We start from the raw sequence: 16,481 nt of genomic DNA on the forward strand, positions 1-16,481 counted from the left end.
ATAGACGTTTTTCAAACATTTTTTTTTATTCAAGTGCACACATATAAACAACAACTGAAGAACAAAAAGCAGAGAAAATGTAGGTGGAGGAGCATAAAAATGAAAATATGGCGCAGAATTCACCTTCTAAACATTTGGTGTTTCGCATTTTAGGCATTGCCTTTGATTTATGGCAGTACATTGCCCACACAAAGACTTACCACAAGTCTTACAATTTCCGACAGATCTATTTTTCTTGCACTTTTCTTTGATCTGGCAAAATTTTGTTTGAACCATCACTTCTGAGCATGTAGAAACTTGGGACGTGGAACCCTTTTCCCTATCTGTGACATAAGGACCACTCAACTCTCTCACAAGCGTTTGCAAAAATGCCTTGCGTGACATTTTTTGGTGGGTAATCTCCTTGAATATTATCCATGCATTTATACCCGCAAAGTCTAAGGCATTTTCAAATGCATGAACAGGCCATCTCCTTGTGCATGTTCGTGTGGTATATTTTCGTGCCATCTGATCCACTACATCTACTCCATATTTTGTTTCATTGTAAAACTTTACCGTTTCTGGAGTTTTTTTAGCGGAATCAGACGCAACAACAACATCTGGATGGACGGAACTCAAAATGACAACATTTTTGTTGGGCTTTCCTTGATATACTGTAAGTGTAAAATTGTCTTCATTTCTAAACAATTTAGTGTTGTACAATTCCTCTTTCATGGATTTTATTTCTTTAGGCGCTTCTCACCTTATCTTGTTCAGTGTTCCCACGATGGTTGTTCCTTTGCTTTTTAGCTGTTTAGCTAATTTTACTGAAGTAAAATAATTATCGGTTGTAACATTGCGACCTTTTTTCAAAAACGGGTCCAATAACTTCATTACCACATGGTCAGCTAAACGGTCCTCAGCACGGCGTGTGTCATCTTTGCCTAGATAAGGGAAGCCATTTGCCAGATATTTGCTCCTCTTATCAACAGCTAGCCAATATTTGTGGCCATATTTATCTGGTTTGGAAGGCATGTACTGCGTGAATGGACACCTAGTTTTGCTTGGGAAAAGTTGCTCAACCACCGTTATGTATGGGCCAGGTTTGTAACACGCAATACAATTTTCAATAAACCTGTCCCACACAGTAGAAAATAGAGCAAACTTGTCCGTTTGCAGTCTCTCCGATCGAGTAGATTTCTCATCAAATCTGAGAAACCTCATAATTTCAACAAAGCGGTCCCTAGACATTGTCGCTTTGCAAAACGGTATTCCCCAGTCATTACACCAAATACTGCTAATCGAGTGACGGTTCGTGACAGATATTCCACGAGCATAGAATATCGCAATGAATGCATCTAGCTCCTCATCAGATAGAGTAAACTGTAAATTATTGTTCCTGCATGCTTCTGCAAGCGTACAGTTCTTTATATGTGTCAATATATATGAATCAAAAAATAAACGCCATGCGCTCAAAGGACTATCGATAATGATATTTCTTCTGGCGTATCCTGTAGGGCCAGGTGCTTCTCGAAGAATATTTTGGCTGTCACGCCTACCAGGCAAGTGTTCTCCAATTTCAACAGGTTTCCATTGAATACCATCCGCTGAAACTAGTATTCCTTCAGATTCGCCTTCTCTGGTGTTTGTTATTGCATTACCTTCGCCGCCATCGTTATCTGTTGTTCTTTCATTTCTGGGACGCTTTGCTGATTTTTTCTGTCCACGACCAGGAGGATGGTCACGAGGCAACATAACTGCATGAGCCCGATCCCCAGTTGATGTGCTTGGAATATCTGTAAAAAAGTTGATGAATATTTAGAATTTTTGTTTTGTGAGGGTCCGTGCACACTGGCTGGATTAGCAGCGGAATATCCGACCGGATATTCTCACCACAATCCGGCCCGTACCTGCCCGCTCAGGTACAGAGCGGAGTTTCATACCTGAAGCTCCGCTCCGAACCCCGGGCTGGAGCCGCTGTCTGGGACGGAGCCGTGCTCGCGCGTAAGCAAGCGCTGCTCTGTCCCTGACAGCGGCTCCAGCCCGGGGTTCGGAGTGGAGCTTCAGGCATGAGCGGGCAGGTACGGCCTGTATTGCGGCAAGAATATCCAGATGGCTATTCAGCCAGAATTCTGCTAGTGTGCACAGGCCCTAACTCAGTGTGTGGAAGAACAAATAAATACACATAACTACTTACCTTCTGGATTTGTTCCTTCTGAGTCTTCAGATTCACTTGATATGTTCTGAGGAATGAAATCTTCATCACTGTCAGAATCAAATACATGTTCCTGCAATTCGGATTCCGATTCATCCTCCGGTATGGATTGCAAAGTAGCCAGAATATCCTGAGGCTTTATAAAACGTCTTCTCTCCATATTCCTCACAAATTCCATAATTCTATATAGTTCCCTGCTGAAAAATAGAAATGAAATGAAAACTAAAAGAAATAATAACTGTTCTGCCACCTTCAAAAGTAGGTGGGCTGAATCAGTTGACAGACAGCTAAACTATTTCATAACAATTCATACCTGTATGAGTCTTCAGAGCTCGTATGTCTGCGTCTGTTCTCTTTGTCTCTTCAGCTGAACTGAAAGTAAAGTTACTATCCAGAATACTGTCTCCTGCTAGGACCTTAGAAAAACACCACCCTTCATTAGCATAAGATAAGAGCCTAGAGTAAACAAGCTATTTTGTTCAGCATTACACAGTAATACAAGCAGGTAAAACACAAGGAAAATGTGAAAAGTTGACATGTAAATTGAACTACATCTATATGAACATCAGGGTAAATAAGACAGAGTGAAAAAATTATGCACAAAACTTTATAGCAACATTTAGTGACAAAAGGACCTCAAAATATAGTAGGGAGTCAAAATGACTCCCTTCAGTAGTTCTTGGTAAATTTTGAAAAAAACGCGCAAACTTTTCACCAAAATTATTTATTCTCACAAAATCTTTTTTCACATCATATTTGAGGAAAAGTCACCGAGTTTCAAGCCGGAATTCTGAAAAATGTAGTCACAGAAGAGAAATAAAAAACGAAAGGAGTCAAAATAACTCCATCAGTAGTTCTAGTGTTAACAAGACGGTTTTAATGCCCCTCAGAAGAGACGTGGAGGTCCCAGTAGCTTAGCAAGACGGTTTTAATGCCCCTTGGAAAAGTGGTGGAGGTCACAGTAGCTTAACAAGATGGGTTTAATGCCCCTCGGAAGAGACGTGGAGGTCCCAGTAGCTTAACAAGACAGTTTTAATGCCCCTTGGAAAGGTGGTGGAGGTCCCAGTAGCTTAACAAGACGGTTTTAACGCCCCTCGGAAGAGACATGGAAGTCCCAGTAGCTTAACAAGACGGTTTTAATGCCCCTCGGAAGAGACGTGAAGGTCCCAGTAGCTTAACAAGACGGTTTTAATGCCTCTCAGAAGAGACGTGGAGGTCTCAGTAGCTTAACAAGACGGTTTTAATGCCCCTCGGAAGAGACGTGGAGATCCCAGTAGCTTAACAAGACGGATTTATTGCCCCTTGGAAAAGTGGTGGAGGTCACAGTAGCTTAACAAGACGGTTTTAATGCCCCTCGGAAGAGACGTGGAGGTCCCAGTAGCTTAACAAGACGGATTTAATGCCCCTTGGAAAATTGGTGGAGGTCACAGTAGCTTAACAAGACGGATTTAATGCCCCTTGGAAAAGTGGTGGAGGTCACAGTAGCTTAACAAGATGGTTTTAATGCCCCTCGGAAGAGACGTGGAGGTCCCAGTAGCTTAACAACACGGTTTTAATGCCCCTCGGAAGAGACATGGAGGTCGCAGTAGCTTAACAAGACGGTTTTAATGCCCCTCAGAAGAGACGTGGAGGTCCCAGTAGCTTAGCAAGACGGTTTTAATGCCCCTTGGAAAAGTGGTGGAGGTCACAGTAGCTTAACAAGATGGTTTTAATGCCCCTCGGAAGAGACGTGGAGGTCCCAGTAGCTTAACAAGACAGTTTTAATGCCCCTTGGAAAGGTGGTGGAGGTCCCAGTAGCTTAACAAGACGGTTTTAATGCCCCTCGGAAGAGACATGGAAGTCTCAGTAGCTTAACAAGACGGTTTTAATGCCCCTCGGAAGAGACGTGAAGGTCCCAGTAGCTTAACAAGACAGTTTTAATACCTCTCAGAAGAGACGTGGAGGTCCCAGTAGCTTAACAAGACGGTTTTAATGCCCCTCGGAAGAGACGTGGAGATCCCAGTAGCTTAACAAGACGGTTTTATTGCCCCTTGGAAAAGTGGTGGAGGTCACAGTAGCTTAACAAGACGGTTTTAATGCCCCTTGGAAAAGTGGTGGAGGTCACAGTAGCTAAACAAGACGGTTTTAATGCCCCTCGGAAGAGATGTGGAGGTCCCAGTAGCTTAACAAGATGGTTTTATTGCCCCTTGGAAAAGTGGTGGAGTTCACAGTAGCTTAACAAGACGGTTTTAATGCCCCTCGGAAGAGACGTGGAGGTCCCAGTAGCTTAAAAAGACCGTTTTAATGCCCCTCGGAAGAGACGTGGAGGTCCCAGTAGCTTAACAAGACGGTTTTAATTCCCCTCGGAAGAGACATGGAGGTCGCAGTAGGTTAACAAAACGGTTTTAATGCCCCTCGGAAGAGACGTGAAGGTCCCAGTAGCTTTACAAGACGGTTTTAATGCCCCTTGGAAAAGTGGTGGAGGTCACAGTAGCTTAAGAAGACGGTTTTAATGCCCCTCGGAAGAGATGTGGAAGTCCCAGTAGCTTAAGAAGACGGTTTTAATGCCCCTTGGAAAAGTGGTGGAGGTCACAGTAGCTTCACAAGACAGTTTCAATGCCCCTCGGAAGAGACGTGGAGGTCACAGTATCTTAACAAGACGGTTTTAATGCGCCTTGCAAAAGTGGTGGAGTTGCCAGTAGCTTAAGAAGACGGTTATAATGCCCCTCGGAAGAGATGTGGAAGTCCCAGTAGCTTAAGAAGACGGTTTTAATGCCCCTTGGAAAAGTGGTGGAGGTCACAGTAGCTTAACAAGACGGTTTTAATGCCGCTTGGAAAAGTGGTGGAGGTCCCAGTAGCTTAACAAGATGGTTTTATTGCCCCTCGGAAGTGACGTGGAGGTCCAAGTAGCTTAACAAGATGGTTTTAATGCCCCTTGGAAAAGTGGAGGAGGTCCGAGTAGCTTAACAAGACGGTTTTAATGCCGCTCGGAAGAGACGTGGAGGTCCCAGTAGCTTAACAAGATGGTTTTCATGCCCCTTGGAAGAGACGCGGAGGTCCCAGTAGCTTAACGACACTGTTTTAATGCCCCTTGGAAGAGACGTGGAGGTCACAGTAGCTTAACAAGACGGTTTTAATGCCCCTTGGAAAAGTGGTGGAGGTCACAGTAGCTTAACAGGATGATTTTAATGACCCTCGGAAGAGACGTGGAGGTCACAGTAGCTTAACAAGACGGTTTTAATGCCCCTTGGAAAAGTGGTGGAGGTCACAGTAGCTTAAAAGGATGGTTTTAATGCCCCTCAAAAGAGACGTGGAGGTCCCTGTAGCTTAACAAGATGGTTTTATTGCCCCTCGGAAGAGACGTGGAGGTCCCAGTAGCTTAACAAGACGGTTTTATTGCCCCTTGGAAAAGTGGTGGAGGTCACAGTAGCTTAACAAGACGGTTTTAATGCCCCTCGGAAAAGATTTGGAGGTCCCAGTAGCTTAACAAGACGGTTTTAATGCCCCTTGGAAAAGTGATGGAGGTCACAGTAGCTTAACAAGATGGTTTTAATGCCCCTCGGAAGAGACGTGGAGGTCCCAGTAGCTTAACAAGACAGTTTTAATGCCCCTTGGAAAGGTGGTGGAGGTCCCAGTAGCTTAACAAGACGGTTTTAATGCCCCTCGGAAGAGACATGGAAGTCTCAGTAGCTTAACAAGACGGTTTTAATGCCCCTCGGAAGAGACGTGAAGGTCCCAGTAGCTTAACAAGACAGTTTTAATACCTCTCAGAAGAGACGTGGAGGTCCCAGTAGCTTAACAAGACGGTTTTAATGCCCCTCGGAAGAGACGTGGAGATCCCAGTAGCTTAACAAGACGGTTTTATTGCCCCTTGGAAAAGTGGTGGAGGTCACAGTAGCTTAACAAGACGGTTTTAATGCCCCTTGGAAAAGTGGTGGAGGTCACAGTAGCTAAACAAGACGGTTTTAATGCCCCTCGGAAGAGATGTGGAGGTCCCAGTAGCTTAACAAGATGGTTTTATTGCCCCTTGGAAAAGTGGTGGAGTTCACAGTAGCTTAACAAGACGGTTTTAATGCCCCTCGGAAGAGACGTGGAGGTCCCAGTAGCTTAAAAAGACCATTTTAATGCCCCTCGGAAGAAACGTGGAGGTCCCAGTAGCTTAACAAGACGGTTTTAATTCCCCTCGGAAGAGACATGGAGGTCGCAGTAGGTTAACAAAACGGTTTTAATGCCCCTCGGAAGAGACGTGGAGGTCCCAGTAGCTTTACAAGACGGTTTTAATGCCCCTTGGAAAAGTGGTGGAGGTCACAGTAGCTTAACAAGATGGTTTTAATGCCCCTCGGAAGAGACATGGAGGTCACAGTAGCTTAACAAGACGGTTTTAATGCCCCTTGGAAAAGTGGTGGAGGTCACAGTAGCTTAACAAGACAGTTTCAATGCCCCTCGGAAGAGACGTGGAGGTCACAGTATCTTAACAAGACGGTTTTAATGCGCCTTGCAAAAGTGGTGGAGTTGCCAGTAGCTTAAGAAGACGGTTTTAATGCCCCTCGGAAGAGATGTGGAAGTCCCAGTAGCTTAAGAAGACGGTTTTAATGCCCCTTGGAAAAGTGGTGGAGGTCACAGTAGCTTCACAAGACAGATTCAATGCCCCTCGGAAGAGACGTGGAGGTCACAGTATCTTAACAAGACGGTTTTAATGCGCCTTGCAAAAGTGGTGGAGTTGCCAGTAGCTTAAGAAGACGGTTATAATGCCCCTCGGAAGAGATGTGGAAGTCCCAGTAGCTTAAGAAGACGGTTTTAATGCCCCTTGGAAAAGTGGTGGAGGTCACAGTAGCTTAACAAGACAGTTTTAATGCCGCTTGGAAAAGTGGTGGAGGTCCCAGTAGCTTAACAAGATGGTTTTATTGCCCCTCGGAAGTGACGTGGAGGTCCAAGTAGCTTAACAAGATGGTTTTAATACCCCTTGGAAAAGTGGAGGAGGTCCGAGTAGCTTAACAAGACAGTTTTAATGCCGCTCGGAAGAGACGTGGAGGTCCCAGTAGCTTAACAAGATGGTTTTCATGCCCCTTGGAAGAGACGCAGAGGTCCCAGTAGCTTAACGACACTGTTTTAATGCCCCTCGGAAGAGACGTGGAGGTCACAGTAGCTTAACAAGACGGTTTTAATGCCCCTTGGAAAAGTGGTGGAGGTCACAGTAGCTTAACAGGATGATTTTAATGACCCTCGGAAGAGACGTGGAGGTCACAGTAGCTTAACAAGACGGTTTTAATGCCCCTTGGAAAAGTGGTGGAGGTCACAGTAGCTTAAAAGGATGGTTTTAATGCCCCTCAAAAGAGACGTGGAGGTCCCAGTAGCTTAACAAGATGGTTTTATTGCCCCTCGGAAGAGACGTGGAGGTCCCAGTAGCTTAACAAGACGGTTTTATTGCCCCTTGGAAAAGTGGTGGAGGTCACAGTAGCTTAACAAGACGGTTTTAATGCCCCTCGGAAAAGATTTGGAGGTCCCAGTAGCTTAACAAGACGGTTTTAATGCCCCTTGGAAAAGTGATGGAGGTCACAGTAGCTTAACAAGACAGATTTAATGCCCCTCAGAAGAGACGTGGAGGTCCCAGTAGCTTAACAAGACGGTTCTAATGCCTCTCGGAAGAGACGTGGAGGTCCCAGTAGCTTAACAAGACGGTTTTAATGCCCCTTGGAAAAGAGGTGGAGGTCACAGTAGCTTAACAAGACGGTTTTAATGCCCCTTCGAAATGTGGTGGAGGTCACAGTAGCTTAACAAGACGGTTTTAATGCCCCTCGGAAGACAAGTGGAGGTACAAGTAGCTTAAAAAGATGGTTTTAATGCCCCTTGGAAAAGTGTTGGAGGTCCTAGTAGCTTAAAAAGACGGTTTTAATGCCCCTCGGAAGAGACGTGGAGGTCCCAGTAGCTTAACAAGACGGTTTTAATGCCCCTCGGAAGAGATGTGGAGGTCCCAGTAGCTTAACAAGATGATTTTAATGCCCCTTGGAAAAGTGGTGGAGGTCCCAGTAGCTTAACAAGACGGTTTTAATGCCTCTCAGAAGAGACGTGGAGGTCACAGTAGCTTAACAAGACAGTTTTAATGCCACTCGGAAGAGACGTGGAGGTCCCAGTAGCTTAACAAGACAGTTTTAATGCCCTTTGGAAAAGTGGTGGAGGTCACAGTAGCTTAACAAGATGGATTTAAAGCCCCTCGGTAGAGACGTGGAGGTCACAGTAGCGTAACAAGACGGTTTTAATGCCCCTTGGAAAAGTGGTGGAGGTCACAGTAGCTTAACAAGATGGTTTTAATGCCCCTCAGAAGAGACGTGGAGGTCCCAGTAGCTTAACAAGATGGTTTTAATGCCCCTCGGAAGAGACGTGGAGGTCCCAGTAGCTTAACAAGATGGTTTGAATGCCCCTCGGAAGAGACATGGAGGTCGCAGTAGCTTAACAAGACGGTTTTAATGCCCCTCGGAAGAGACGTGGAGGTCCCAGTAGCTTAACAAGACGGATTTAATGCCCCTTGGAAAAGTGGTGGAGGTCACAGTAGCTTAACAAGATGGTTTTAATGCCCGTCGGAAGAGACGTGGAGGTCCCAGTAGCTTAACAACCCGGTTTTAATGCCCCTCGGAAGAGACATGGGGGACGCAGTAGCTTAACAAGACGGTTTTAATGCCCCTCAGAAGAGACGTGGAGATCCCAGTAGCTTAGCAAGACGGTTTTAATGCCCCTTGGAAAAGTGGTGGAGGTCACAGTAGCTTAACAAGATGGTTTTAATGCCCCGCGGAAGAGACGTGGAGGTCCCAGTAGCTTAACAAGACAGTTTTAATGCCCCTTGGAAAGGTGGTGGAGGTCCCAGTAGCTTAACAGAACGGTTTTAACGCCCCTCGGAGGAGACATGGAAGTCCCAGTAGCTTAACAAGACGGTTTTAATGCCCCTCGGAAGAGACGTGAAGGTCCCAGTAGCTTAACTAGACGGTTTTAATGCCTCTCAGAAGAGACGTGGAGGTCCCAGTAGCTTAACAAGACGGTTTTAATGCCCCTCGGAAGAGACGTGGAGATCCCAGTAGCTTAAAAAGACGGTTTTATTGCCCCTTGGAAAACTGGTGGAGGTCACAGTAGCTTAACAAGACGGTTTTAATGCCCCTCGGAAGAGACGTGGAGGTCCCAGTAGCTTAACAAGACGGATTTAATGCCCCTTGGAAAAGTGGTGGAGGTCACAGTAGCATAACAAGACGGATTTAATGCCCCTTGGAAAAGTGGTGGAGGTCACAGTAGCTTAACAAGATGGTTTTAATGCCCCTCGGAAGAGACGTGGAGGTCCCAGTAGCTTAACAACACGGTTTTAATGCCCCTCGGAAGAGACATGGAGGTCGCAGTAGCTTAACAAGATGGTTTTAATGCCCCTCAGAAGAGACGTGGAGGTCCCAGTAGCTTAGCAAGACGGTTTTAATGCCCCTTGGAAAAGTGGTGGAGGTCACAGTAGCTTAACAAGATGGTTTTAATGCCCCTCGGAAGAGACGTGGAGGTCCCAGTAGCTTAACAAGACAGTTTTAATGCCCCTTGGAAAGGTGGTGGAGGTCCCAGTAGCTTAAAAAGACGGTTTTAATGCCCGTCGGAAGAGACATGGAAGTCCCAGTAGCTTAACAAGACGGTTTTAATGCCCCTCGGAAGAGACGTGAAGGTCCCAGTAGCTTAACAAGACGGTTTTAATGCCTCTCAGAAGAGACGTGGAGGTCCCAGTAGCTTAACAAGACGGTTTTAATGTGCCTCGGAAGAGACGTGGAGATCCCAGTAGCTTAACAAGACGGTTTTATTGCCCCTTGGAAAAGTGGTGGAGGTCACAGTAGCTTAACAAGACGGTTTTAATGCCCCTTGGAAAAGTGGTGGAGGTCACAGTAGCTAAACAAGACGGTTTTAATGCCCCTCGGAAGAGATGTGGAGGTCCCAGTAGCTTAACAAGATGGTTTTATTGCCCCTTGGAAAAGTGGTGGAGTTCACAGTAGCTTAACAAGACGGTTTTAATGCCCCTCGGAAGAGACGTGGAGGTCCCAGTAGCTTAACAAGACGGTTTTAATTCACCTCGGAAGAGACATGGAGGTCGCAGTAGGTTAACAAAACGGTTTTAATGCCCTTCGGAAGAGACGTGAAGGTCCCAGTAGCTTAACAAGACGGTTTTAATGCCCCTTGGAAAAGTGGTGGCGGTCACAGTAGCTTAACAAGACGGTTTTAATGCCCCTTGGAAAAGTGGTGGAGGTCACAGTAGCTTAACAAGACAGTTTCAATGCCCCTCGGAAGAGACGTGGAGGTCACAGTATCTTAACAAGACGGTTTTAATGCGCCTTGCAAATGTGGTGGAGTTGCCAGTAGCTTAAGAAGACGGTTTTAATGCCCCTCGGAAGAGATGTGGAAGTCCCAGTAGCTTAAGAAGACGGTTTTAATGCCCCTTGGAAAAGTGGTGGAGGTCACAGTAGCTTAACAAGATGGTTTTAATGCCCCTTGGAAAAGTGGAGGAGGTCCGAGTCGCTTAACAAGACGGTTTTAATGCCGCTCGGAAGAGACGTGGAGGTCCCAGTAGCTTAACAAGATGGTTTTCATGCCCCTTGGAAGAGACGCGGAGGTCCCAGTAGCTTAACGACACTGTTTTAATGCCCCTCGGAAGAGACGTGGAGGTCACAGTAGCTTAACAAGACGGTTTTAATGCCCCTTGGAAAAGTGGTGGAGGTCACAGTAGCTTAACAGGATGGTTTTAATGCCCCTCGAAAGAGACGTGGAGGTCACAGTAGCTTAACAAGACGGTTTGAATGCCCCTTGGAAAAGTGGTGGAGGTCACAGTAGCTTAACAGGATGGTTTTAATGCCCCTCAAAAGAGACGCGGAGGTCCCAGTAGCTTAACAAGATGGTTTTATTGCCCCTCGGAAGAGACGTGGAGGTTCCAGTAGCTTAACAAGACGGTTTTATTGCCCCTTGGAAAAGTGGTGGAGGTCACAGTAGCTTAACAAGACGGTTTTAATGCCCCTCGGAAAAGATTTGGAGGTCCCAGTAGCTTAACAAGACGGTTTTAATGCCCCTTGGAAAAGTGATGGAGGTCACAGTAGCTTAACAAGACAGATTTAATGCCCCTCAGAAGAGACGTGGAGGTCCCAGTAGCTTAACAAGACGGTTCTAATGCCTCTCGGAAGAGACGTGGAGGTCACAGTAGCTTAACAAGACGGTTTTAATGCCCCTTGGAAAAGTGGTGGAGGTCACAGTAGCTTAACAGGATGGTTTAAATGCCCTTCAAAAGAGACGTGGAGGTCCCAGTAGCTTAACAAGACGGTTTTATTGCCCCATGGAAAAGTGGTGGAGGTCACAGTAGCTTAACAAGACGGTTTTAATGCCCCTTGGAAACGATTTGGAGGTCCCAGTAGCTTAACAAGACGGTTTTAATGCCCCTTGGAAAAGTGATGGAGGTCACAGTAGCTTAACAAGACAGATTTAATGCCCCTCAGAAGAGACGTGGAGGTCCCAGTAGCTTAACAAGACGGTTCTAATGCCTCTCGGAAGAGACGTGAAGGTCCCAGTAGCTTAACAAGACGGTTTTAATGCCCCTTGGAAAAGAGGTGGAGGTCACAGTAGCTTAACAAGACGGTTTTAATGCCCCTTGGAAATGAGGTGGAGGTCACAGTAGCTTAACAAGACGGTTTTAATGCCCCTCGGAAGAGACATGGAGGTCCCAGTAGCTTAACAAGACAGTTTTAATGCCCCTTGGAAAAGTGGTGGAGGTCACAGTAGCTTAACAAGATGGATTTAAAGCCCCTCGGTAGAGACGTGGAGGTCACAGTAGCGTAACAAGACGGTTTTAATGCCCCTTGGAAAAGTGGTGGAGGTCACCGTAGCTTAACAAGATGGTTTTAATGCCCCTCAGAAGAGAAGTGGAGGTCCCAGTAGATTAACAAGATGGTTTTAATGCCCCTCGGAAGAGACGTGGAGGTTCCAGTAGCTTAACAAGACGGTTTTAATGCCCCTCGGAAGAGACATGGAGGTCGCAGTAGCTTAACAAGACGGTTTTAATGCCCCTCGGAAGAGACGGGGAGGTCCCAGTAGCTTAAAAAGAAGGATTTAATGCCCCTTGGAAAAGTGGTGGAGGTCACAGTAGCTTAACAAGATGGTTTTAATGCCCCTCGGAAGAGACGTGGAGGTCCCAGTAGCTTAACAACACGGTTTTAATGCCCCTCAGAAGAGACATGGAGGACGCAGTAGCTTAACAAGACGGTTTTAATGCCCCTCAGAAGAGACGTGGAGGTCCCAGTAGCTTAGCAAGACGGTTTTAATGCCCCTTGGAAAAGTGGTGGAGGTCACAGTAGCTTAACAATATGGGTTTAATGCCCCTCGGAAGAGACGTGGAGGTCCCAGTAGCTTAACAAGACAGTTTTAATGCCCCTTGGAAAGGTGGTGGAGGTCCCAGTAGCTTAACAAGACGGTTTTAACACCCCTCGGAAGAGACATGGAAGTCCCAGTAGCTTACCAAGACGGTTTTAATGCCCCTCGGAAGAGACGTGAAGGTCCCAGTAGCTTAACAAGACGGTTTTAATGCCTCTCAGAAGAGACGTGGAGGTCCCAGTAGCTTAACAAGACGGTTTTAATGCCCCTCGGAAGAGACGTGGAGATCCCAGTAGCTTAACAAGACGGATTTATTGCCCCTTGGAAAAGTGGTGGAGGTCACAGTAGCTTAACAAGACGGTTTTAATGCCCCTCGGAAGAGACGTGGAGGTCCCAGTAGCTTAACAAGATGGATTTAATGCCCCTTGGAAAATTGGTGGAGGTCACAGTAGCTTAACAAGACGGATTTAATGCCCCTTGGAAAAGTGGTGGAGGTCACAGTAGCTTAACAAGATGGTTTTAATGCCCCTCGGAAGAGACGTGGAGGTCCCAGTAGCTTAACAACACGGTTTTAATGCCCCTCGGAAGAGACATGGAGGTCGCAGTAGCTTAACAGGACGGTTTTAATGCCCCTCAGAAGAGACGTGGAGGTCCCAGTAGCTTAGCAAGACGGTTTTAATGCCCCTTGAAAAAGTGGTGGAGGTCACAGTAGCTTAACAAGATGGTTTTAATGCGCCTCGGAAGAGACGTGGAGGTCCCAGTAGCTTAACAAGACAGTTTTAATGCCCCTTGGAAAGGTGGTGGAGGTCCCAGTAGCTTAACAAGACGGTTTTAATGCCCCTCGGAAGAGACATGGAAGTCCCAGTAGCTTAACAAGACGGTTTTAATGCCCCTCGGAAGAGACGTGAAGGTCCCAGTAGCTTAACAAGACAGTTTTAATACCTCTCAGAAGAGACGTGGAGGTCCCAGTAGCTTAACAAGACGGTTTTAATGCCCCTCGGAAGAGACGTGGAGATCCCAGTAGCTTAACAAGACGGTTTTATTGCCCCTTGAAAAAGTGGTGGAGGTCACCGTAGCTTAACAAGATGGTTTTAATGCCCCTCAGAAGAGAAGTGGAGGTCCCAGTAGATTAACAAGATGGTTTTAATGCCCCTCGGAAGAGACGTGGAGGTTCCAGTAGCTTAACAAGACGGTTTTAATGCCCCTCGGAAGAGACATGGAGGTCGCAGTAGCTTAACAAGACGGTTTTAATGCCCCTCGGAAGAGACGGGGAGGTCCCAGTAGCTTAACAAGAAGGATTTAATGCCCCTTGGAAAAGTGGTGGAGGTCACAGTAGCTTAACAAGATGGTTTTAATGCCCCTCGGAAGAGACGTGGAGGTCCCAGTAGCTTAACAACACGGTTTTAATGCCCCTCAGAAGAGACATGGAGGACGCAGTAGCTTAACACTAGGACTACTGGACTCGTGACCCCGCCTAGAACTACTGAAAGGAGTCATTTTGACTCCTTGCTTGTTTTCGTTTATTTTTAGAGTTTCATTTGTGGTTATTTATTAATAATTATATTTTTTGTAATGTATTATTATTGTGAGATCCAACAGTAATGCTTTTGATTGTTTTTTTTCTGCTTTTCTTATTTTTCTACAGAAAATAACAATAATTATAATAGACGTTTTTCAAACATTTTTTTTTATTCAAGTGCACACATATAAACAACAACTGAAGAACAAAAAGCAGAGAAAATGTAGGTGGAGGAGCATAAAAATGAAAATATGGCGCAGAATTCACCTTCTAAACATTTGGTGTTTCGCATTTTAGGCATTGCCTTTGATTTATGGCAGTACATTGCCCACACAAAGACTTACCACAAGTCTTACAATTTCCGACAGATCTATTTTTCTTGCACTTTTCTTTGATCTGGCAAAATTTTGTTTGAACCATCACTTCTGAGCATGTAGAAACTTGGGACGTGGAACCCTTTTCCCTATCTGTGACATAAGGACCACTCAACTCTCTCACAAGCGTTTGCAAAAATGCCTTGCGTGACATTTTTTGGTGGGTAATCTCCTTGAATATTATCCATGCATTTATACCCGCAAAGTCTAAGGCATTTTCAAATGCATGAACAGGCCATCTCCTTGTGCATGTTCGTGTGGTATATTTTCGTGCCATCTGATCCACTACATCTACTCCATATTTTGTTTCATTGTAAAACTTTACCGTTTCTGGAGTTTTTTTAGCGGAATCAGACGCAACAACAACATCTGGATGGACGGAACTCAAAATGACAACATTTTTGTTGGGCTTTCCTTGATATACTGTAAGTGTAAAATTGTCTTCATTTCTAAACAATTTAGTGTTGTACAATTCCTCTTTCATGGATTTTATTTCTTTAGGCGCTTCTCACCTTATCTTGTTCAGTGTTCCCACGATGGTTGTTCCTTTGCTTTTTAGCTGTTTAGCTAATTTTACTGAAGTAAAATAATTATCGGTTGTAACATTGCGACCTTTTTTCAAAAACGGGTCCAATAACTTCATTACCACATGGTCAGCTAAACGGTCCTCAGCACGGCGTGTGTCATCTTTGCCTAGATAAGGGAAGCCATTTGCCAGATATTTGCTCCTCTTATCAACAGCTAGCCAATATTTGTGGCCATATTTATCTGGTTTGGAAGGCATGTACTGCGTGAATGGACACCTAGTTTTGCTTGGGAAAAGTTGCTCAACCACCGTTATGTATGGGCCAGGTTTGTAACACGCAATACAATTTTCAATAAACCTGTCCCACACAGTAGAAAATAGAGCAAACTTGTCCGTTTGCAGTCTCTCCGATCGAGTAGATTTCTCATCAAATCTGAGAAACCTCATAATTTCAACAAAGCGGTCCCTAGACATTGTCGCTTTGCAAAACGGTATTCCCCAGTCATTACACCAAATACTGCTAATCGAGTGACGGTTCGTGACAGATATTCCACGAGCATAGAATATCGCAATGAATGCATCTAGCTCCTCATCAGATAGAGTAAACTGTAAATTATTGTTCCTGCATGCTTCTGCAAGCGTACAGTTCTTTATATGTGTCAATATATATGAATCAAAAAATAAACGCCATGCGCTCAAAGGACTATCGATAATGATATTTCTTCTGGCGTATCCTGTAGGGCCAGGTGCTTCTCGAAGAATATTTTGGCTGTCACGCCTACCAGGCAAGTGTTCTCCAATTTCAACAGGTTTCCATTGAATACCATCCGCTGAAACTAGTATTCCTTCAGATTCGCCTTCTCTGGTGTTTGTTATTGCATTACCTTCGCCGCCATCGTTATCTGTTGTTCTTTCATTTCTGGGACGCTTTGCTGATTTTTTCTGTCCACGACCAGGAGGATGGTCACGAGGCAACATAACTGCATGAGCCCGATCCCCAGTTGATGTGCTTGGAATATCTGTAAAAAAGTTGATGAATATTTAGAATTTTTGTTTTGTGAGGGTCCGTGCACACTGGCTGGATTAGCAGCGGAATATCCGACCGGATATTCTCACCACAATCCGGCCCGTACCTGCCCGCTCAGGTACAGAGCGGAGTTTCATACCTGAAGCTCCGCTCCGAACCCCGGGCTGGAGCCGCTGTCTGGGACGGAGCCGTGCTCGCGCGTAAGCAAGCGCTGCTCTGTCCCTGACAGCGGCTCCAGCCCGGGGTTCGGAGTGGAGCTTCAGGCATGAGCGGGCAGGTACGGCCTGTATTGCGGCAAGAATATCCAGATGGCTATTCAGCCAGAATTCTGCTAGTGTGCACAGGCCCTAACTCAGTGTGTGGAAGAACAAATAAATACACATAACTACTTACCTTCTGGATTTGTTCCTTCTGAGTCTTCAGATTCACTTGATATGTTCTGAGGAATGAAATCTTCATCACTGTCAGAATCAAATACATGTTCCTGCAATTCGGATTCC

Source organism: Phyllobates terribilis, unplaced genomic scaffold (genome assembly GCF_046119375.1).
Source record: "Phyllobates terribilis strain yellow unplaced genomic scaffold, ASM4611937v1 Scaffold_8__6_contigs__length_399053987, whole genome shotgun sequence".
Lineage (NCBI taxonomy): Eukaryota > Metazoa > Chordata > Amphibia > Anura > Dendrobatidae > Phyllobates > Phyllobates terribilis.